This window comes from Sciurus vulgaris (assembly GCF_902686455.1).
Source record: "Sciurus vulgaris genome assembly, chromosome: 4".
NCBI classification, from domain to species: Eukaryota; Metazoa; Chordata; class Mammalia; order Rodentia; family Sciuridae; genus Sciurus; species Sciurus vulgaris.
This window is the reverse complement of record NC_136464.1, coordinates 17,952,438-17,976,325: the sequence shown is the minus strand read 5'-3', so window position 1 is coordinate 17,976,325 and position 23,888 is coordinate 17,952,438. Positions and strand designations below refer to the sequence as shown.

Sequence of the window (23,888 nt, the reverse complement as noted above, 5' to 3'; positions counted from 1 at the left end):
GCCATCCCTGCAGCCCCCTTTCTGCCTCAGCTCTTTCTCTTTCCTCAAGCTGTCTTTTGGGAGTGTGAAAGGAGAAGGCCCAGGGACGCTCTGACCCCTTTTTCGGCCCATCCCAAGTGCCGTGACCACCTTGGGCCTCACTATCTCCTCTCTGTTCTCCCGCCTCTTAGGCAAGAAGCAGATGCATATTTTGATGGTTGGATTGGCTGCTGCTGGCAAGCCAACCATTCTGTGTAAACCCAAGTTAGGGGAGAGAGTCACCACCTTTCCTACCATTGGTTTTAATGTGGAGACAGTAGAGTCTAAGAACTGTTGTTTCACAGTATGGGATGTTGGTGGTCAAGATAAAATTAGGCCTTTCTGGAGGCTTTACTTCCAAAGTGCCCAGGGTCTTACTTTTGTGGTAGATAGCTTTCATGGTCATGAAAGAATTCAGGAAGGAGCCCAAATACAGCAGAAAGTGCTTGAGGAAGAGGAGCTGCAAGATGCAGGGCTGCTGCTTTTTGCAAACAAACAGGATTTGCCAAATGCTCTGGCCTTGAGCGAAATGACAGATAAAGAGAACTTCCATCTCTTCACAACAGAACATGGTACATTCAAGTCACATGTGCTATGCAAGGAACTGATGTGTATGAGGGACTTGCCTGACTGTTAAATAAGCTTTCAAAATATTAAATAAACTGGAAATCTAACCAAGGACACATTTTGGTAGAATGGGAGGCTTGTTACAACAAAATTAGTTTGCATCTTGGTTATTAAACTGTATCTGGGACTGGTTTGGGCAGAATATTACAAGCGTTTCAACTTATTTTGTTGCCCACTATTGTTTATCAAGTATAATGTTGCTCCTCAGCAATATGCTTGGTTTTGAAGAAATTCTCCTTGGAGCAAAAAAGTATCCTGTTTAAATTTTTACTTCTTTTAAACCTAAATGCCTGGACAAAGCTATTGTGACATTTTTAAATAAGTCCATTTTGAATGTTTTATGAGCCCACAACAAATAGTGCTACTTCACTGATACCTACATCATTCCTGGGACAGTCTGCTGACTTAAATACGTAGCATTCCATTTGCATTTATTTCTATCCCTGGCCAAAAGGATTTTCTAATACTGCTGTACCAGCCGGGGAAATGCTCCAAACCACTATTTGGCTCTCTTGCACTGAGGAACTTATTATTTTTTTTCCCTATTATCGACTCCTGACTGCCATCAACCAAACTTAACCTTGGTGTGGTTTGAATTCGAAAGCTAATTCTGTGCTGGTTGCAAAGAGTTCATATTGAGATGGTTTTTAATACTGAGCAGATTGTCTTCCTTTATATTGTTATCTTTTTTATCTTGCATGTTGCTTTTGTATCATCCTGACTCTTTGCCCAGTATATGATAGTTCTGCTGATGTTTTGTTTATCGGCAAACATATCACTGAGTTTTTTTTGAAAACTGATCAAACACAATGACTTAGTTTTCTTCATACCATTTGAAATTATTCCTAATGAATGATAACATATAAAAAAAGAAAAGGTGGGTAAAACAAAACCTTCCCAACAGATAAATATCTCAGCTTAGCCAGACTTGTTTATTTTAAAAAACTTCTAACACAAAGAAACCTCCAACTATAGCCCAAGAACTTGAACTTCGCCATTTAGAGAATTGGATTGGTCTTGCCTGGTAGATATTTTCTCTTATCCACCAAGCATTGTGGGGAACTTCCAATGTCATATATATATATATATATTAGTTGAAGGTGAACCCAATACCTTTATTTTATTTTTATGTGATGCTGAGGATCGAACCCAGGGCCTCACGTCACACATGCTGGGTGAGCGCACTACCACTGAGCAACACCCCCAGCCCTTTTTAAAACTTTTTTTCTAAGACAAGGTTTCTCTACATCGCCCAAGCTAGTCTCCAACTCCTGGGTCAAGAGATCTTTCTGCTTGAGCCTCCTACATAGCTGGGACTACAAGCATGAGCCACCCCCAGCTCTTCCTGGATAAATCTCAAGTACCAGAATAACCAGATGCATTCTGAGATGTCTTATAACAGAGCGGATCCCATGATCCCAAGATTCCCTAGCCCAAGCAGGTGGAAAAAAGCCCTTCATTTTGGCTACCCCAATCCAGAGAGAGCATCTTTTACGGCAGACACTAAGCTGCATCTGAGTGGAAGCTGGTGACCTGGGTTAACACAACTCTGAAGATCAACTTTAATCTTGAAATAGCAATGAAAAATTAAACATTCTGATAACCCCGAGTACTAATGGTTTTTATTTCCATTGCAACTGCCTTCTGAGATGGATAATTCCTTTTTAGATTTTCATGAGTCTGGCCCAGAAAGCAGATACTTGAGGCATTAAACATACAGGAGCCTGTGACACCAAGAGAACAGTAGCTTCTATTTAAGAACTTGGCTGCCACAATTAACTGAGTGTCTTAGGGAAGTGAGTGGAATTTGAATCTATCAACCTCACTACTACTGAGTGGGAAATTAGAAACTATGAAAGACATCCCAAGGGCTCCTGGTTGGATTTGGACATGGGTGTTAGCCTCAGTGATAAACTGCTTGATAGCCAACACTGTCCAGACCCTGTGCTATCACCGTGTAGTACACGAAGGGAGACCAACTTCGAAATTCTGCCCATTGCATTAAACTAAACATAAGTTGTCAACTGACAAACACCATCACTTAATAAAAGAAAACACACTTTAACATCCCACCAAGCAGAAAGAATAGACTCTCAGAACAAGGGGAAGTTCCTCAAATTGAATACCTATAGCTGTCTTTAAAACTTGCAATTTGTCATACATAATCGTGCATACCTATAATCCCAGTGACTGGGGAGGCTGAGGCAGGAGGACAGCAAGTTCAAACCAACCTCAGCAACTTAGTGAGGCCCTAAGTAACTTAGCGAGACCCTGTCTCAAAATTTTAAAAAAAGGTGGGGGGGGGGGGGGCTAAAGATGTGGCTCAGTGGTTAAGTACCCCTGAGTTCGATCCCTGGCACCAAAAAAAAAAAAAAAACCAAAAAACAAACAAACAAAAACAACAACAATAACAACAAAAACCTGGAAACCTTATCTGTAGTTCTTATGTCACCCTAGACTGGAAAAACACACAATAGGCTAGTAGCCATGCAGTCTAGAATGTGGTACCAGGAGGGTAAGGAACCTCTGGGGCTGGCTGGAGAATTAGCTTTGAGACCCGTTGCGAATGAGAAGGTATTCTAAGACAAGGGCAAGGACGGGGGGGCACAGGACTGGGTGATTAAACAGGCAGTCCAGGGTGACCTTACAGAGAGGGGAGTGTGGCCAGGGAGCAGTGCAGTGCATTCACAGGGCAACCCTGTCCCCCCCCCCCCGCACTTCCCCTGGGCTGTGAGTTTCTCCAGAGTAGCAACTGTGCCTTCCTGCAGAGTCACAGGGCTAATTAGAGGTGGGGATGGTGGTGGAGCAAGGGGACACTGAAGGAGCAGTGCCAAGGCACCAGGGACACACAGTGCTGCTTCACAGACCCATGGGATGTGAGCACCAGAGGACACATTCTCTATCACCCAGCAGTGCGTGCCGTTCTGCCTGGTGTGGGCGGCCTCCCACCCTACCTACCAGGCTCACCAGAGCATCATGGGTAAGATAATTAAATGTGCCCCAGGGAGCTTGACGGTCCCGACTGCTGCAAAAGCTCAGCTCCTCTCCTGTGTGCCCTGCGGAGGCCTGGGGAGCAGGGCAGTGCGGGCAGCAGCCAGTCCTCCAGTTTTCCATTGCCAAGTCTTGGCAGAGCTCTGGCTCCCAAGGCTTGCCATTTTCCCAGGCCCTTGTCCTCACAGTCACTTATTGGAATTGACTCAAGAAACAAACAAACACAGTGTTGCCAGCAGCCTTGAGGGTTAAGTTCCTCAGCAACCACCCCTCCACTGCAGAGAAAGTCCAGCCCACAGGGAAATGGAGGTCCCAGGCTTCCAAGATCCAATAGGGCACTTTTTGTTTGGTTGGATTTTGTTTTGTTGCTTTGGCCAACCTGGTTTCTGACAGGAGGTCGAATCCCAATGCACAACTGCACCTGCTACTTGTCACGAGCGATCGGAGCAGTGCAGGGCCCTGGTGAAGGGTAAGGGCAAAGCTCCCCGGGCAAGTGCACTGGGGGAAAGGGTACCTGCCTGCTGCTGGAGAGCCCAGGATTGGTGATGGAGTGTTCCTATTAGTGTGGCTCAGCACAACACCAGCAGCCCTGTTCCACATCTAAGATGCTACCAGCAGTTGGAGAGCTTGATCCCACCAATGTGGATTAGCAAGCCTGTAGTTCTGGAACCGGAAAGTAGTGATGAGCTTTCCACTGCAGCGCTATCATTTTCCTCTTCTGACCTGGGGTGGGAGTTTCCTTGGGATCTTATTTGCTATTCAAAGTCATCTCTTTGGAAATGCTCTTGGTCTAGTGGGGGTACATACCCCCACTAGACCAAGAGCATTTCCAAATGGAATTGAACCCAGGGGTACTCTACCACTGAGCCACATCCTCAAGTCCCTTTATTTTGAGATGGTCTCACTAAGTTGCTGAGGCTGACCTTGAACTTGCGATCCTCCTGCCTCAGCCTCCCCTGTCACTGGGGTTACAGACATGCACCACGACACCTGGCTCAGCCTAGTGTTCTATTGCAACACATCCCCATTCTTTTCTCAACGTCCAATCCTCGGAGTCCCCCCTTCAACAAGGAGTCTTCCAATCCAGAATTTAAGTGAAGAAGAGCTGTGTGCCTGGAAATCTCAACCCCACTACCTGTCTTCCCAAATTATTGTTTCCCAGGGACATCACTGACTAAAGCACTAGTGTCCCTGGGAGGCCCCACTACACCTGTGTCCAGAAAGCAATAGGCAGGAAATCACCAATAGACAACGGAGGCAAGAGTTAGGCCCCAGGTAGAAAAGAGCTGGAGAAAGAGTTGATATGCCTTTGTAGGTCAAGGGAGCAGGGTTCCCCACAGGCAAGGTAGAAGACAATTAAAGATGCTGACATGACAGTCCTTTCAGGAGCCTGAGGCTAATCATTTCCTTCTATCATTCTTTCCCAGCTTAGCCTTCCCACCACCTTCCAGAGCCTCTGGCTTTGTCTGGAAAAAATGCTAACCAGTTTCTTACAAGAGCTGTCATTACAGCCCTGGCCTGAGCACTCACAAAAGACACTGTGCAGCTGCAAAGGGAACACGGTGCCCCCGCGGGGAGGCTAGTGGGCAGCCTTGGGCGCACTCATGGGCAGCCAAGGAACTACGGGCGCATCCCCAAACCCTCCGTCCCCTGCTCACCTCCCAGTCTTCCTGTTCTGAGAATTATGCCAGCAGAGAACAGTGCCCCAGGTGGGTTATTCACTCAAGCTGCACACATAGGACTTGTGGAGGGAGGACACAGTTCCTGCCAAGGGACAAAGAGTTTTTTCCTAAGAGTAGGGATCCCAGTGAAATGGATGTCATTTTCCAATAGGGGAAGGAGGAAGGAGGTGCTGAGCAGAAGGAGATTCCAGGAGAATAGGCCAGTTCTTCCTCCTGGGCCAGCCTGACTCCAGCAGCAGAAGCAGGGAGAGAAGCCCTCAGCAGGGAGTCCCCTGGCTCTCTCCTGCCCTGTGCTGCAGGTCACGTGATGCCCGGGATGGGCAACTCAGCCTTAGTGATCATTCAGGACAACCCCTTCATTTCGTTCTCACAGACTCTGAGCCCCAGAGAAAGCAGGTCGCTGGCCAGGCTGGCACACTCTGTGCCCCTGCTGCATTCTGCTGGAGGTGGGGTGTTAGGTGCTCAAATGCTGTTGGTTCACCACGCAGCCTTTTCTTGACTGGCTCCCGCCCCCATCTGAATCAAGCCCTTTGTGCTTTTTCTCATGACAGAGGAAATGACCTACTTATTTTGTGATACTCTTAATGCCCGTTGCCCTATTCAGCTGTAAATGCTTTCTCTGTCTCACACGCAGTAAGTACAACCACAGAATCTCTATTCTCAAAGTCACTTGAGGACAGAAGTAACACACCCATTTGACAGATGAGGAAAGTAGGGTCAGGATTCAGCTGTGGATCCAAATGGCCCTTTTCTCCATGTTTTACCACTTCTAAAAAAAGATTGACAGCTTGATGAGAGCCCCTTAAGCTGAGGATCTTCATGGAGGCTTTTATAAATACGACCATTCCCTGAGAGAGGAGGAGGGGAAAGGTGTCCCTTTAGGACTGAGGACAGCTCAGACTAGGGTCACCACACAGGCACCTGGCCTGGCTGAAGTGGGTGCAAGTGTGGACCCACAAGAACCAGCAGCCAGAGCAGGTGCTAGGTCCAGGGTCAGTGCAGGGAGGACTAGGCTGAGGACCACCACAGGGAAGCAGTCCCCAGAGGCGAACAGAGGGGCAGGAATGCCTGCGTGACAGGAATACTAGGGACCAGGATGCACTGAACCCAAAGTTAAGGGTCTAGTGTGAGCCCTGCTACATGGAAAGGGCAAGGGTTTTGAGGCCAGACCAGTGTGACCCTGAGTCTCAGCTCTGGCTCTCGCCAGCTCGGGCAAGACACTTCTGCTCTTTGTCTTGGTTTGTTCATCTCACGTAAACAGTGGTGCTCACCTGCCCCGTACATCTTAAGTAGGAAACATGAGCTCCACCAGGGCACAGCATATGCTTTAGACACAGTGAGCTCCCAAGCACTTGCCTAAAGCCTTTCCTTCAAGAGCAGATTGCAAGCTTCTCGGGGTTGTTAGGAGGCATCCTGAGCCCTTCAGCTGGCTACCAAGGCAGGTAGGAGGCTGATGGGGAAGAGGATGCAGCTCAGCACGAACGCATCTCAGATCAGGGTCTGCTCCCACTTACCAGAGCATCCTCCCAGGTGAGCTCCCAGTCTGGCATGTGGTGGGTGCTCATAGACTCAGCTATGTGAACAGGTCCCACCCAGCATGTGAGAGATTCACCTTGTTCCCATCATTAGCCTGTAATCATTACTTTGCTTTTCATTGGCTCATTCAGCCCTTGGCACCATGAAAGCATGGGATCTGAGGTCTGCCATTCACTGTGCTAACAGATATTTTCCTTAACTTACAGTATGATTATCTGTTAAATGGGTTGATATCCACCTCACAAACTTGGAGTAGGAATTGAGTCAATTAATGAATGTAAAGGAGAGTGCTGGGAAGGTAGAAGGTACTCCATCAACGTTAGCTGTTCTAACCGGTAAGACTCTACTGCTGTCAGACACTGCTGGGCTCCAGGGCCTGGCTGGCAAGTGAGGCATGATCCCTGCCTTCACAGAGCTGCCAGTCTAGTGAAGTTAATGCATCAGAAACTCATGATCACAAGGCAACATGGTAGTGGTCCAATAAGGGGAGTTCAGGGGATCCTAACCTCGTAGCAAAGAAGTGGATTTACTCAGGGACCTGATTTGTCTCTTGTCCTGGCCAGACCTGGATGCAGGGTCTGCATATAAGAACACTCTAAGCACAAAGGGTAAAATGAGACGCAGCATCCGGGCAATGCTAGTTTCCAGCATTTGACTGTGGTGGGTGCAAAGAACTGAAGGAATATCCACATAGTAAGAAGAGGAAGAAAGGTGAGGGCAGAGGCAGGCAGGACCCAAACCACCCAGATGATGACAAAGGCAACAAATTCTCCCCAAAGAGCCCAGAACACTGAGGTCCAGGAGGTAGAACCCCCTGCAGTGACTTGCACCCCACACCTCCTGGCATGTCCCTTAAAATAATGAAAGGGAGTGGGATTCACTCTGATGAACTTCTTGGACCTATTACTCTGCATTCCCAGCCAGTTCAAGGGGACTCCAAGGAGAAAATTCCCTTGGAATCTGCAGCGTGGTGAGCAGGAAGAAAAGTTCTCCATCCACGGGGAAACACACAGGACAGAGCCATGGTCTCCTCCCACCACAGCTAACAAACGAGGGACAACCTGGGTGCAAGTCCTTGGGAATCCAGACAACACTACGCAAAACCTTGGGGATGAAGACAGTCAACCCAACTAGGACAAGGAAATGCTGTTGGCAAGGTAATCTCTTGACCTACAAGATAGGGGGAGATCAGTTTTTAAGAACACCAATATACCATCAAAGCATTCTTTCCCACTAGTGTTTTCAACACTAAAAAAAAAAAAAAAAAAAAAAATGGTTTTCTGTGTTTTTACATCATATCCTCCCCCCCTCAGCCACCTCCCACCAAACCTAAGAGAAAGACAAAGTCCATCTTTGTCTTTCAACTACATTCCATACAGTTAAATTCCTGCCATTCCTACCCACCCAACATGGAACCCAGTTTTTACCTGTTGCAGGAAGTTCTTTGGCACAAATCTGTCTAACCAAAGCAAGCCCAAAAACCCCCACTGAGTCGGGGATATGGTGGGGATAGGAGTGGACTCTGCACATCAAAATCAGATCTCAGGCAAAGTGGTGAAAGAAAAAAAAAAAAAAAAAAACAGAAATGTGGTGCTGAGCTCCCTCCCATATCAAGAACAGACGGAAGGATCTGTTCCACCTGCAGAGCCTTTGAAGGTCATGTTCCAGTTACAAATCAGATTTAATGGTGTTACAAACTAAAGCAACTGGATTTTTAAAATAAATATCCAAGTTTCTCTTCAGGGCTTGGGTTTCTGAGTCAGAGTGAGGGATTACATGGAAGCCAGAAGAGTAGCTAGACTTCAGGAAGAATGTTACAGGGACCAAATGGGGTAGATGTGACAACTACCTCATGGACATCCTTCAGCCTCTCACAACCTGCAAACAAGTCACTACCAGGAGTCCCACCTGTGCCCTTCCAAAACTCTGAATTCCCTCTCCTTCACCTGCTTCCTCCACCTGTGGCCTCTCCTGTGTTCCACTTCATTCCCCAGCCCTCCATCCAACCCCCACATCCAATGTCATGACGTCTTAGAAAATTGGCTCCACACCCCAAAATTCTTTAAATACCTGTATTCTTGACTCTTGGTGTTTGAGGAATTCTTTCCAACCGGTTGATTAACAAAGCTGACCCAAGCTCTGGAGAAGACAGCCCCAGGCTGTGGATGAATTCAAAGCTCCTCCTTGGCGTCCTGTTGTCCTGTTCCTGTGGCGTGAGGTCGCAGGACTCTGGGTGCTCTGCAGTAACCTCAGATAAAGCCCCCTGGCAGCAGTAAATACACCCAGCACAGTTTTGAAACACCACGGGAGGAGGAAGGCCGTTTCATCAAATAATAACCAGCCGAAGATAAGGCCTGCTAGGCTGAGCGTAGCCAGCCAATCACACGCTTCCTTCTGACCACAAGGACAAGCAGACCCAGGCTTCTGGACTGAGTTTCAGGGCTTGTTATAATTTAATGATGCAGGGGGTGGTGTCTTCTTGGCATTGCCTGGTGGGGATTTTTCAACTGGGGAGTCAAGCTCCAGGCTCAATAACCTGATTCTCACTGGCAGCGCCTGGCCCAGAGGCTGCAGCTGAGCATCCTGAGCTGTCCCCTGGTGCTCCAGGCTCCCCGCCTGGCTACTTCCAATTTTCCAAGGGTTCTCACTGCAGGCAGGAAGCGGTACTAGAGTGGGGCTGACCCCTGCTGGGGTCGCCAGGGGGTGAACAAATTTAACACCAGATGTGCAGCTGCATGACCGAGACCCTATTGTGGAAACCCTAGGGACTGGCTCTCACGTGTTGGAAAGCTTTATGTGCCATTTCTTATTTGTAGTGACTTTCCTATTTGTAGTGTGACTTTAGGCTTCTCTACTTCATCCTTTCTAGCTGCCCCTCCTTTCCAAAGCTATCATTGCTCATTTAGGCTGGAAGAGCTATTGTAAAGACCTGGAAGTAGCTCTGTGTCTTGCTAGTCCTGTTGTCCAGCGTCAAAACAGAACACCCCAGATTCCTAGTAGACTTCTACAGTCCCCAAGAAGTTGTAAACAAAAAAAAAAAAAAAAAAAAACCCTAAGTAGTATTGATACATTAGAGTTCAGTATTTAAAGGAACCTAAGGGGAACACTTTCGTTATATGAATAATCACTCATTCAACCTTTAGAGGCTATGCTCATCACTAGAGGTACCAAAGTGAGCCAAACCTGCCATGGCTCCCTGCCCTCATGAAAGAGATCACAGCACAGGAGGGAGGAGTTAAAGGGGTCCTTCATGCAGTAGAACCAGTAGCAGGGGCCAGTGAAGCAGGAAGGTCATGAAGGTTGGCCTGTCCAAGGAGAAATCCTGCAGTGGTGGACAGAAAGTAGAGCAAGTCAGAGAGCAGAGCCCAAACAAACTCTCCTGGGGAACTCCCTGCCGGGCGAAAAAAGAAAAACTGGGGAAAAAAAGAAAAACATCAGACTTGTTTTTGCATCCTTTTAAAAAATATGTATAATAGCTCATTGAGATATACTTTACATACCATACAATTCGCCCATGTGAAATGTCTCATTCAGTGCTTTCTAATGTATTCAAAGTTGTGCAGCCATCAGCAGAATCAATTTTAGAATATTTTCAAAAAGAATATTAAGGAAAAAAAGTCCCTCTCCATTAGCACTCACTCCCCGTCCCTCTCTCTATCCCCCACCACCCTGCACACACAAAAAATTCTTTATCCAGCGCTAGGCCACCATTGATACTACTTTGTGTCCCTGTGAATTTGTCTATTCTGGATATTTCATATAAATGGAACCACAAGTATGTGAATTTCTGACTGGCTTCTTTCACTTACTAGGGTTCTTTTTAAAACTTTGTTTTATTTTTTTAATTTTTTGTGATGCTGAGGATCAAACCCAAGGCCTCACATGTGCTAGGCAAGCACTCTACCACCGAACCACAACCCTCGCCCACTAACCAAGTTTTCAAGGTTCACTTTTTTCCTTTTTATTGCTGATTAATATTCCATTGTATGAACATGCCACAATTTCTTTGGACATTTGAATCATTTAGACTTGTTTACTACTATGAATAATGATGTAAGGGATGTTCATGTACTATTCTCTCCTCCCTTTTATACACAAATTCACCGACCCACAGCAAAGAAACAAGAAAGAAAGAAAGCAGATGAGAGAGCTAGCTAGCCATGAAGTCCCTCTTTTCCAGGCAGGAGTCCGTAGCGTAGAGGTTGCTGAGTCCGACATTGGTGCATAAAGCACAGTTGCACTCTTATCTTCCCCACAACTACAGCAAGAGGAAGGCTTTCTTTTTCTTGCCATTTCAAAGAGGAGGTCATATAAAATCAGTAAGTTTGAATATTATGCTGAAATCTACTGGGTTAGGAATTGAAGCTGGAAGTTAAGTCCTAAGGACTTTTAATGATGGTTCTTTATTGACATCTGCAGGCTTGGCTTTCAGGAAATCTAGTTCAAGGAGAGAAAAAAAAAGAGAAAGAAATTTTGAAAAGGACAAATTAGGCCAACAAATAGTTGTTATTATTGACATTTTAAAAAGTTTTACATAAGGTTCATAAAGAAGCAGGGCTGCTAAGCCACCATTGATGATTCAAAGGCAGGGTGACCTGAGCCCCAGACTCAGGGCAGACTGGCTCTCTTTCTTCCTCATAGTCAACGGAGGGCAGTGCCTCTGCTGGTGTCTTGGTTGTTCAAGTGAGAGGAAGGGGGACTTTGCTTTAAGTCACTGCAGCTCAGGGTGGACCAGGTAAGGATGGCTCCGTAAAGAGCAGGAGGCGTGGAAGGGGATCAGGAAAAGATGGCTGTGGAGATCAGAGGAACAAGAGAGAAAACAGAGACTGTGGGGAACTTTCCATTGTCAGACTGGCCACGATCCCAGCTGGCCCTGTGGCCAGGAATGTTCATCCAACCTTGGGTTCATTTGATCAATAATCTGAGCAGAAGTGCTGTGTGGAATGGTGTGGGAAGACTCGATCAGAGACAGCAGGTACAGTGACTGAGAGCTGGAGAGCCCTCCCAGATTCTCATCCCCTGGCCAGTCCCAAAGTCCAAATCCCTGGCAGAGGTTCATCAGAGAGAGACCTTCCCAGAAGTAGAAGAGGAAAGTTCTCCATGGGGGAGAGAGGACACCAAGCAGGCCTGATGGACACAGGTTGCAGGGCAATGCCACAGGTCACCTCTGAGATGGCACTTCCAATGAAACGTGCTTCTCAGGTAGGGTAGGGACGATGGAATGAATGCATAGCAAGGGCATGGGTGTGCTGGGGGCCGGGGACCACCAGGCATCTCGCAACCCCTGGATCTTGATTCAGTGCACCGAGATCACGCCACTTTTGTTTGACTTTCCTTTTATTTGTTTGTGCTCTTGACTTTGAGAATTTAGTACACATCTGGCAAATCATTGTGAGAAAAAGTTATAAAAGCTCTCTAAGGGTAAGAAGGGGTTCCAAGCTAGTTCCAGGCCCTACTGTTGTCCGGGCTGTCTATAAAATGCTCTTCTGGAAAATCAAAGAATGCTTTTTAATCTTCTCCCACTCCACGGCACCAGGAAGTAGTGGGCATCAGGATGAGGAATGAGGAGATGAACAGATTCCACCTAGCACTCAAAACAAACAAACAAACAAAACCACTCTTGGTACCTACCAGGGGCCAAGCCCTGGATTGATGTTTCTTGGTCACATTTTCTTTCACAAAAACCCTACAGGATAAGGTGTATGTATACCCATTTCAGATAATGAAAGAGTGGAGCTCACAGGCCATTAACTTGATTTCACACAGTCAATTTGATATGTGGTGGAGCTGGGACTTAACCTGAAGGCCATCTAACTCTGAAGCCCATGACCTTTCCATTTCTATTTTATACTGCTATGCATAAAAGAATTCTTAGATTCATTTTTTTTTTTTTTGTCTCACAAGCTCACACTTACTCCCATACTCCAGTGACTTTTCTAGCACCACCAAAATTGCTTCTGTGTGTTCCTATATGACATCCATGCATCTAGATCTGTACACCTGTGAGAATATATCTCTGTGTGCACATATATTTGCATGTATAACTTTGCTTTTAGCTATATGTGTTCTGCTGCCTTCAGAGAAGAGTACATGTGACTTTAGTTTAATTTCCTTGAGGCTGTGTAAAAGCCTGTCCTGGGACAGCTGGCCTATGGTGGGTTTCCCATTGTATGTCAATGCCTGAATAGAGAACTTGGCTCCTGTGACCCAGGAAATTACCCTATTGCAAGCATTTCTGAATACCTCTTCTGGGTTTTGATCCCAGAGAAGAGTTTTTGTACAGATTTCCATTAATGGAGGCACCCAATAATGGTACCTTTTGATGTACATACCACAACCAAACAAATATTTTGATCTGCACTGCCAGATCACACACTTACATATACACTTTTGTCAACTGAATGTGGAGACTGCCCAACGTGTCACAAATTCAAATGCGTCTTAGCACCAGGCAGTTAATGTGAAGGGTTAAAAATGGGTTAGATGTATTAATGGGGAGTACTGGAAACTGCGGTTAATAAAGAGTCCTTATCCCAACAAAGGGTATCCTCATCTCCAGCCAAATATTGCCATGGGACAATATAGACCCAGTGTAGAAAGATCTTTTTAACTTCAAGGGAGACTAGAAATATGGATTAATGTGAAAGCTCCTTTTTTATTTATTTATTTTTTTTTAATTTGGCAAGTGCTCAAAGAAAGTAAATACTTTTTGGGTCAAAAACTCAAACAGATTTGCAAGATAAGTTCAGCCTGTGGGCTGCCAGTTTACGCCTTCAGATGTGGACAAAATATTCACTTGCAGACATTTATTTACAAATTCTTGCACAGTGACCAAAGGTTCTAAATGAACTGTGAGAATCAGCCCTCCAGGTGGCTTGTGGGTTTGTCTCTCTTGTTTCCTTGGTCTGGAGTCATCAAAGTGTGATCAGAGGACTCCTGATCCTCTGATCTAAATAAGCCCAAATTCCTAGGGACCATCCTGAAAACCTAGGGACAGAACCCTGAAATCTGCATTTTTAAGAGGACCTTCCTCACCCCTGCCAAAGTAATTTTGATGCACACCAAAATCTGAAAATAATTGACTCTAGGTCCCAAACAACCTTGGGTGTTAAGATAAAGCATTTGAGTGCATCCTGAAAGTTCTGGAAAATCACAGGGAATGATTTGATCTAATTTTGTTTTGAAAAGATCGCTCCAATTAATCACTAGGTCTCAACATATGGTCCAGGTTCATCTGCATCAGGATCACTTTGATATCTTGCCGAAATGCAGACTTTTAGACCCTTCTAATTCACAATTTCTTTTATGTGTTTTAATCATACCAGAGAATACAACTATGACTTGAAACTAGGCTAAGCACTTTATGTAAAATGTAGCTGAGAATCCTGCAGAATAGATACCATTGTGTCCATTGCCCAGAGAAGAAACTAGTCTCTGGAAGGTGAGCAGGCAGTGGGATTGTGGATGTGTTTTAAAATAGTGTCTTTATCCTTCAGAGGTCCATACCACAACATTCACCAGTGAAAGTACGTGATGTGGAGAAATTTGCAACACAGTCACATAAGAGGGGAGAGGAGGGAAAAGCTGAAGATGAAACAAAATCTGCCCTGAGTTGATCATCTTCAGTTGGATGATGAGTACTTTCAGGGTCTGTTATGTGATTTGTTACTCTATATTGTTCATGTCTTTCTATATATACTTTGTATACTTTTTCATAATGAATGGGAATAAAAGACTTCCTATTATAGCATTACGCATCTCAGAGTTAAACAAATATGTGGTTTCTAGATGAATGGCTTTACCCCATTGTTTGTGCCTCACCTGAATATTAGCAGGATTCTAGTCATTAAGAGTCCCACAAAAGCCCACACAAACTTCTACGTATTTGTTTTTGTAAAATGACTCATCAGTACCTGTAAGCCCCTCCATGTATTCAGGTTGTTTATGGTCAGGGATTTGCTAATATAAATCACTGCACTTGGCATGGAGCCTTGCACTTGATAGATACTCGATGATTGCCCATTGGGCATGGGGAAGGCTGAAATGATGCAAAACACCCTGCACACATGCCCATCCAAATGCCAAATAGGAACAGCCCAAGCTGTCCTTCCATGGACCCTCTTTGAACCACGGGAACACATTGTTTCCAATAATCTCAGACTGCTGCCTTTTATTATTGCTTTTGCCATTAATTAACACATATCTGCTTGGTCAGGTATATGTGCTTGTTCTTCTCCCCCACTAGGTCATGAACTCCCTGGGGATGGGAACAGTGTTTGTTAAATCTCTGTAGCTCCCAGTACCAGCACGGAGTTTGGCCCAGGGCGTGTGCGCCGATAATGTACACCATGACAGTCCCAGGGCACTGCCCGGAACCCCTTCAGGAGCACCTGCTGTGGAAGCACAGATGACTGATGGCCTCTCAGTGCTGTGCCTTTCAATCCACCGTGGCATTGCTGCCAAGGCCACACTCCCCAGTGTTGCTGCACATATGGCTGAGCCTGACGGGTGACAGAGCCAGCCCTTCCCTGCCACACGCGGCGGTCGGATCAGCCTGGCAGACACATCCTCTCAGCTGCCTGTGGTCTGAGGCTCCTCCTACACAATCCTTCCTTTATCCTCTCCCTTCACAGGGCTCAGACCTGAGCTGTGGCCCGAGTCCTGCCTACTTCTGCCCAAGACTTGTACATTCTGCACAAGTCTCTCTCCCTCCCAGCTGCTCTCTTGACTCCTTAGCCTCTACTTCTTGGTAGACTCAAATTGTTGAACCTCTGATGTGCTTGAATGTCACTGATAACCAGGGACCTCCAAGCTCCCTTTCCTCACATAAAACCAATTCTATTGACCTCCCAGTTTACACATAAAGACTTGGCATGAAGTTCTTGTCCTAAAACAAAATAAAGTCTCCTGCAGCAAATTCGAATGTTCTATTTAAAGTCATGCCTCTCAGTGGAATGACCTGGGGACTTTGGGAGCCCTACACACACAGATCTGGCGCTTCGACTTGCTCGTCTCATGGTGCCTCACTTTTATTCTTAAAACAAGACTAATAACACCTTTCCTCCTCCTTTATGAAGATGTTGGATGGACATATATTTTAAGTGCTCTCAACTGCCCTAAAACTAGTTTGGTAAACTTTTCCACAAAGAGCCAAATAGTAAATATTTTAGGCTTTGCAGGCTACACAGTCTCTATCACAATCACTCAACTCTGCCATTAAATGCAAAAAAAAAAAAAAAAAAAAAAAAAAAAAAAAAAAAACCCTGCCAGAAATAATTCATAAAGAAATGTGACTTTATTTCAACAAATCTTTATTTAAATAAAAATTGATGGTAGGCCGGAATTGGTCAGAGAGCTCTAGTTTGCTGACCCCTGCCCTAGAGTCATGGAATCTTATGGTTAGAAAAGAAAATGTGCATCATGGGGTCTCAGGTTCCCAGATCCTTCCTCTTATATTCATGGCAGCCCCAACTAGTCGATCAGGAAAGCGGCCTGCAGAGCTCAGTGGTTGCCTCAGAGTCTTTCCTGACACAGGGCTACAGATCGAGCTCAGCAGGGGTGGGTAGTGATGTCTACCATTCCCCCCAGTGTGGCCCAGTTCCCATAACACCCAATTGAGAAAACTGAGGCTATCATTATTTAGTGAAGTATTTTGAATGTATGAAACTCTTCTTCAATGCCAATCATGTTGATCTAGAGCTAAAATTCAGTCATTTGTAATAAAATTTAAAATAACAAGAAGAAATTAAGCCATTTTGTACATAATGATCATGATTATTTTCTGCAACAGGAACAATTGGACCCAAAGGACACTTTTTGTCATCTCCTAGGAGGTAGGATTCATTGTTACAGTTTGAGCGATAAATGTTTTTCCACAGGCAGAAAATGGGCCGAGTTCCCTGGCGCTGGAGGACAAGTGTTCGGCCTGCAGGACAACACAGTGCTGTCTGTCTTCAGTTCCTTCCAGGCCAAGGTCCTGGGTTTCAAGCAAAGCCACCTTGTGCCAGCACACCGTGCTCCCCGCCCTCTCTCCCGCTCTGAGCTGTTTGTCAATCAGGAAAGGCAACCTTGACATTTCCTCTCTTTTCTCAGAAAGATCAAAGCCTTGTGTAAAACATCTGAACATTCAGGGCTGAAAGTGTGCTCTCCTGCCCCCAAGACCCTAAGTTGCTTGGTCATTTGCGGGCCAACCATCCCTTTTGAAACCTAATAACAACTCTAAAGCTTCTCTGCAAGGAAGACACCCATACCCAATCGCCCCAATGGCCCAGTTGTTAGGATCCCCTCTTTGTTTATATTCAAACAATAATCCCAGCTCTGTTGACATTATAATTTCTTCAGAAGAATGCAAATTGCCCTTCCTGTCATTAAGCAGAAGTCTTAGCAACTCGGTTAGAAGCATATGCCTTAGGATGATTTCACCAGGTTCCGGCCTCCCCGGTCACCCCACATGGGTACCAACCTCACTGCCTAACAAGGAAAACTTTGCAGAGATTCCTCAAGAACGGGGTGGATCCTGCTCCAGAAATGATGTCACTTCTAGTCTGAAATGAGCACTGCCTTGTCACAAAGTGGCACTGTCCAGGTTCCCCCACTATGCACCGCCACAAACTTGTCCCCAACTTCAGAATCCTAGGAGAAAGCGCAGGAGTGGATAAACCCACCTAATGATCCTGCCTGGGCCACTGGCTTCTGGAGGGCCACATCCCGAGGGTGGACAGCTGAGTCATGGCCTGAAAAGTCAGAGACTGAAGCCCAAAAGCTTCCAGGTCTGGAGTCACCTGAACCCCATGTCACTACGTGTGTCTTCAACCCACGATTCCTCCTCCCAGCTGTGCTGGCCTTCCAGCCTGACGTCTCTCCCAGGATATTCATGTGGGGAAGCAAAGGAAAAGAATGCTCTAAGGAGCAGTGGGTTGGGGAGCCTGCGGAGGAGCAGAGCAGGTTTTGTTTGGCTCCTGCAATGTCCCTATCATCAAGTAGTATGCCTGGCACAGTAAGTATTTATTAAATCCACTTCCTGAATAAGCAAAGGAATCACAAGAGGCCATGTCTCTGGAGCCTGGCCTCCTTGGACATCTCCCCTGACTGCTCTGAGGATCACTCCATTGTTCCCATAGTGCTCACTCATTTTTTCAAGAAGCTTGTGCTGAGCCCCTACTGTGTGCCAAATCCCATTCTAGGCCCAGGGTTCACAGGAGACAAAGTAAAGCCCCAAAGCATCCAGTTGTGGTTACCAATTGCTTCCTTATGTAGTTTTTCTCCCCCAGGAACAAGAAGATGCTGAAGAAGGGAGGAGGCAGATGCTGCCTAGCCACTACCACATTCCTAGCATGCAAAAGGTGCTCTTCTATAGCCAGGAGGTTCTGGGAGGCAAAGAGCAGGTGGTGCCTGCAGAACATAGGGGTCAGGCCATGGAGGCTAAAGGGCAGTGGGAGCCATTTTCCATGGGAAATATAAAAGGTGGCTTGGAACGTCCCTGGGAAGGATCACCAGGCATGTAGCAAAGCAACCCACAGGCACCCTGGATCCTACGGCCTCGGACACTCCACTCTTCCTCTCATGGATGTTTCCACATCAGTAACAGGCAACTGGCAGCCTAAATAGGCCGTCAACCTCTTTATGTACACACGTCTCTGTGGCTCACCAACTCAGGGTCTTCCTCCCTCCCTCCCTCCCTGCGGGCTGTCAGGTACCTCGGTACAGAAAATGACCATGGTGTTTAAAGTGGTCTTTCCATCAAGGAGGGTCTGTTAAACTTGAATTTGACCTTGTAGGCAAAACAGTCTGAGGAAGGAAGGGGCATAAAAAAGCTCAGTGCTTTTCCTCTTCCAGTCTTTCTCACTAAGCCTAGAGCCTCTCCCTGGCTGCACCTCCTCTGCCAGGCCTCCCTGCCAGGGCTTCCTCTTCCCGGAGCTCACCCATTAGCTATCCTCAACCTTCTCTTGCTGGAGTGACTTAACTGATTACCCTGAGGTCCAAAGCCCATTAGGCTGCTGCAGCTACCAGGAGGTCTTGACTTCTGTCCCTTGGACCTCCGGCAGGCAGGAACCAACAAGAGTGGCTTCCTAAGCAGCTTCTCCCTCCTCGTCCTGGTCCCTGTTACTGAAGTTGGATTTAGTCAGGAAGCAACAGGAGCTCAAGACACACATTAAGCAATGTCTTGGGACTTCAGATGGAGAAGTAGAGGTCAAGGTTCCCTCGCTGCTCCCAACCCCAACCATTACCATTACACAAGGAGAGCTGCATACCAAGTACCTGGTGGCCTTTGGAACCACAAATAGTCCGATCAATTTGTCCTGAAGTGTCATCGGGTGACTATACTGCCCTCTTCCCTCTTTGTCTACCTGGCCATGAGGCTCCCTGCTGACCCACAGCCTATCCAGATAGGAAGAACACCAGCCCCTTGATTATAAGACTCTGGGTTGTACACTTCAATTAATCAACCACATTCCATTTGCAATCACGACATGACAACATGAGCAGGATCATTGCCTCCTCCCTAATCTTTTCCAGATCTTTCCAAACACAACCTTTCTTTCAAAAATGTCATCTTGCCAAGCACAGTGGCACATGCCTATAATCCCAGTAGCCAGGGAGGCTGAGGCATGAGGATGGAAAGTTCAAAGCCAGCCTCCACAGCTTAGCAAGGTCCTAAGCAACCTAGCAAGACCTCCTCTCCAAATAGAAATTCAAAAGAGCTGGGGATATGGTTCAGTGATTGAGTGCACGTAGGTTCAATCTGTGATACCCCCCAAAAAAGTCATCTCACCCTCAGACTGAAATTTGTTGCCAATAACGATAATTAAATGATGGACGAGAGAAAGCTAAAAATATTCTTTAAATCAAAGAATATGCCAGTGTTGGGCTGAGGTTGTGGCTCAGTGGTAGAGTACTTGCTAGCATGTGTGAATCACTGGGTTCTATCCTCAGCATCACATAAAAGTTAATTAATTAATTAATAAGTTATAAAAAAATTTAAAAAAAAAGAATATGCCAGTATGCCAGTGTCATTTTGAAAGTTCTAGTCTAGTACTTTAAAAAAACAACATTTTGTGTTTGTGGGTTCTGTAAAAATGCCTAAATTCATAGTTTCAAAAATCCTTACACATTCTATAACCAAGAACTCAGAGTTAAAGGCAAACAATCAAACCACTAATATTTACTGAGCAGCTACAATTCACAAGGCTATGGATTGATACAAAGACATATCCAATTCAGTTTTTAACTTGAGGGTGGTGATAGGCTTACTTTATTGGTCTGTTTTCTGTTGCTATAACAAAATCCTTGAGGCTGGGCATTGTATTAAAAAAAGGTTGATTTAGCTCAGTTTTGGAGGCCAAAGTCCAAGACCAAATGGTGCCATCTGTTTGGTCTCTTGTGGGGGCCCCTGGCTGCATCACAACATGACAGAGAAGTAGGAAGGAAGCCAGCCACTTGCATAGAGTCCAGGTGGGTGGGGTGGCCTCATTTCATAACAACAGCCGCTCAAGAACCAACTCCACAAGAACATCAATCCCTTCAAAGGGCAGTACCCCATGACCTAATCGCCTTGCACTAGGCCCCTCCTCTTTAAGGTCCCATCTGAGCACATAACCACACTGAGCACATAACCCCTGGGGTACAAATCACATCCCAAACCATAGCAGTCACAAAAGGGAGGGTGAGGACAGAGAAGCTTCACAGCCTATGTAACAAACGGGCAAGTGAAAACAGCCGATGTTGTAAACTCCCACGACATGAATCTCTGAAACAGGCACCTTGCTGGATCAGTTGTGTCCTTGTGAACATGGCTCCAGAAGTTCTCATCTGAGAACTGATAATTTGGCATGGAGCACGGAGAAATAAAGGACAAACACAAATAATGCCAGATTTGATAAAATATCATGAATCTGGAATCAGTGCAGAGAATTCACCTGCAAATAACAGAAGAACAGAAACTAGTGGCTTCAGCAAGGTTGGGGCATATATTTGACACTCATCAAGAACCGTAGAGATGGATAGTTCATGACAGCAGAAGCTGCCATGGAAACCATCAGTGGTTTCTGCTATTTTCCTGCTATATGATTCTCTGCTGTGGATTCCATCCTTGTGATTTCAAACTGGTTGTGACATCCTGGGCATCGAGTCCTCATTGCAAGAAGAAAAAAAAAAAAAAACAAAGAGGTGTGTAAAGGGAAAATGTCTCCTCCTCCCGCCCGCCCTTTTCTTAGTTGGCAAACTCTTTAAAAGTTATTGTCTTTTTATTTGAGAGGACTTCCTCAAACACCTGCTTTCGTCTCATTTTCCGGAACAAACCACATGACCACCCCCAGCTGCAAAGAATTAGAGTAGTTTTCACTTTGCAGGCGCCAGAGTAAAGGAAGGTAAGGAAAGAAGTGATTTAAACAGGCTTACAAGACAATTGCATCTGCCACCACTCATCATGGAATACCGTGGAATTGTAATAAATGAAATGTACTTGATTTTACATGGTTCTAAGAGGCTGTTGAATGTGACCCTGTTTTTATCTTTTTAAGTCTTTTAAAATGTTTTTAAATATAATTATATTTTTAAGAATATGTTTTGAGGAGCAATTATATACTTATTTCATAGTAATTATCTCCACATGGCAAAAATATAGGCACTTTCTACTTATTTCTGTGCTGTTTTTTCCTTTCATTTTGCTTTTTAATTTTTCTATAACAGAAAGAGTATTCTTTTATAACAAGAAAGCAAAAAGAAACACGTTCTTAAGACTGCTCATGGTACTTTGTGCTACAGGGTCAAGGGGCACAGCCATGCATATGATGGGCTCCCAGTTTTCATAAATATATACTAAAAAAGCAAAGCCTGGAGAGTTTCTCCAAGGGTTGCAAATATAGATGGCTTTCATTTTCTTCCTCTGGGTTTTTTTTTTTTTTTTTTTTTGGCATTTTTCAAATTGATCACAATAAAACTCTATTAGAAATAAATAGCACTTGTGGGTGAAGCAGCTCTCCAACCAGAGGAGGGGGAGTCTTTGAGCAGAAAATGAAAAACAGGCTCTGGGAATGAAAAATCAGAGAGGTGGAGGTGGGAAGAATCTACTGAGAAACAGGCCTTGTTTGTTGACACGGAAAGGATTCAGTGAAACACCCCCATTGCCCCACCCCCATTTCCTTTCTCTGAGGTAGTTTCTGCTGAGGAACATTAAACCCCATTAACATTCTTCAGGGGATTCTCATAGAGAGAGGGCTGTTTGTTCCTTCTTTTGCGGCAGCTGTGCAAGGTGGCTCATGGTTTTGGGAAACATGGCCTCCAAAAGGGGCCCTTTCATGGCCTCTGTTCTTCCTAGGAGCAGGGGAAGCTGGGGAGTAGGAAGATGGTGTCTTTCTTTACCTTTCAGGTGGCCCAATCCACACATGGACCCAGCAGTCATTTCTTTATCTTTCAATCTCAATTTCTTTCTCTTCTTCTGTCCAGTGTACACTCAGTTCATCTACAATAACTTCTGACTTTGAAAAACCAATAATCTCAAAGATTATTGAAAATTAACTGATTAATGGAAAATTAACACTCTGTGTTAAATGAACACTCTAAGAAAAGGGTCCTCCTACTGGATCAGTCTCAAAAGGAGCCAACTGTTCCTCAGGTATTATCATTCACTTATTATTCAACCACCCATCCATCCATCTATCTGTCCACTTGGCAACAGTGCCTGGCCTGCAGATGCAGTGGGAACAAGGCAGACTAAACTGGGCCTTCAGAGAGTTTATCTTTGAGGGAAAAGGGAGGTCAGGGAGGCAAAGAAAAAGAAAAAAAGGAAATACAACAGTAAGTAATTTCAGAACATGGTAACCAGCTCTAAAGAACATAAAGGAGGTAAGGTTCTAGAGCAGCTGGGTGGCCAGGAAACACCTCTGAGAGGCTGACATCTGAAGGAAACTTGAATGTTAAGAAGGAGGGAGCCATGTGGTCAAGTAGGACACAGGAAGGCTACAGTGGGGTGCTGGACAGGGCGAGTGGCAGAGGCGAGCCCAAGGAGGAGGCCCAGGCACACAGGGACTCAGAGGCTAAAGGGAAGAGTTTGGATTTAAGAGCAGGTGGCCTCCTACGGGGTACTGGGGTGCCAAGCACAGGGCAGCGAGCCTCCAAGCAGCCATCTGTCTTAACCATTTTCCTGCCTGCTAGATGAGCAGAGAGGTAGGTTCAAAGGTGTCTGTCTTTTCAGAGCTCCTAGTCTAGGCAGGGAGACAGCAAGAATGCCTAATGCAATCCTGGGACAATCCAGGGCTACGTTGGATGGTTCTAGTGCTACACAAAGCGTTTGGAGAAGGTGAGCTCAGCATGAGCAGAAGCAGTCAGAGGTCTCCACAGGGAGAAGCAGGCTAGAGCCAAAAGTGGGGAGAAATGTATCAGAACAGCATGTGCAAAGATCTGGAGGTGGGTAAACAGAGAGGCGAAGGATTTCATGTGACCTGAGCCGGGGTTACAAGGGCAAAGGGAGAAGGGGCCGGTGTGATGGTCACAGAGGGCAGTGGGTGCTGTGTGGGGAGTTTGGGCTTCCTGCAGTACTTAGCAGGGATGAGGAGGCATAACCTCTAGGATGAGGAGGGAGTCTAGCTGCAAACATCACCCCAGCTTCTCTGCCAACCAGGGTGCACACAGGTCAGGAAGCTGTTACAGGAACCCAGGGGCCCCTGACTCAGGTGGTGTTTGGAGAATGGCATCAAACCAGTAACTTGGAGCCTAGTAAGGAAATGAGATTCCTCAAAATCAGCAACTTAGCTGGACAGGTAGAGAAGGGAGTCAAGGATGGAGTCCAGCTCCTCACATGAGCCTCAGATCCTCGCTCCCTGCCACCACCCCCAATGAAGAGGGAGCAAAAGAAACTGCCAAGCCCAGCCGGGTTGTGCTTTCAGATCTGAAATACCCACAGGAAGCTCTGCCTGAAGCTCTGCCCAAATATGTTCACCTCTCTAATGAGAATTGACATGCAGGTCACAGCTATTTGTCAGGTCTGCATTTAGGTCTCAGGCAAGTTGTATACAAAGCCCTGGAGGTCCAGGGTAT

At 45.8% G+C, this 23,888-nt stretch overlaps 1 protein-coding gene and 1 pseudogene across 2 annotated transcripts in view; one reads left to right on the top strand and one right to left on the bottom strand.

Annotated features, from left to right (window-relative positions):
- The window catches only part of GPAM (glycerol-3-phosphate acyltransferase, mitochondrial), a 64,707-nt gene extending 55,460 nt beyond the window's left edge, over window positions 1-9,247 (bottom strand). Inside the window, exon 1 of the mRNA XM_079137303.1 lies at window positions 8,925-9,247. The gene's annotated coding sequence lies outside the window, so the exon portion shown is untranslated. The remainder of the gene's footprint in view (window positions 1-8,924) is intronic.
- On the top strand, window positions 101-8,917 carry LOC306659645 (ADP-ribosylation factor 4-like; annotated as a pseudogene). Its single transcript has one exon. The product of its transcript is annotated as an ADP-ribosylation factor 4-like (transcript).
- Window positions 9,248-23,888: the final 14,641 nt, after the last annotated feature.